Source organism: Schistocerca gregaria, chromosome 5, assembly GCF_023897955.1.
Source record: "Schistocerca gregaria isolate iqSchGreg1 chromosome 5, iqSchGreg1.2, whole genome shotgun sequence".
Lineage (NCBI taxonomy): Eukaryota > Metazoa > Arthropoda > Insecta > Orthoptera > Acrididae > Schistocerca > Schistocerca gregaria.
The window spans coordinates 520,081,651-520,082,312 of NC_064924.1; positions in this window are offsets into that span (position 1 = coordinate 520,081,651).

A 662-nucleotide genomic window follows, 5' to 3' on the forward strand; every position below is an offset into this window, starting at 1 on the left:
CTGCTAGTGTAGATCCCTGTGGGACTTTTCAGTTCATAATTCATATGATAACACCATTTATAATAAGTTACACCTTCAACTGCCTACTATCTACATTCGCCTAAACATACCTGATAACCATAAAGTACTATATTTCAACCATGTACTCTTCGTTCAGTGTCCAGCTTAATACTGTCTTTGTCAGCATATCCAACATGCCATTTCATGTGACTTCGTACATGGCGCCACACGGGCTGGAAGATCACACAGCATTCATACAACCGATTTCAGCGGGTCGCCCCTTGCACCTCTCCCAAGTACTGCAACCAGATCTATTCCTGGCATACTCATGACACATCTAATAGGAGAGTGGAAAGATGATAAGCCCAGGAACGGTTCATACAAGCACGCTGCGAACAGTAATAGGCTGCACATGCTGTTACTTACTCTCAGCTGTTTTGCTGGTGATAGTAGAACTTCCAACGATCCCACTTCTGACAACATTTGAAGATGGTGTGGGTGTGTTCTGGTGGAGGATGGTGGGTTGAGTTGAGTCAAAAGCCACTCAGTGACAATAGGATCCCTGTATCTCTTCCCAACAGTACATTTTATTAGTTCAGGCTGACATCTGGAAATTGCTGGAAGGGGGGCATCAACCAATTGAACTTGTGGATGAAGCATTG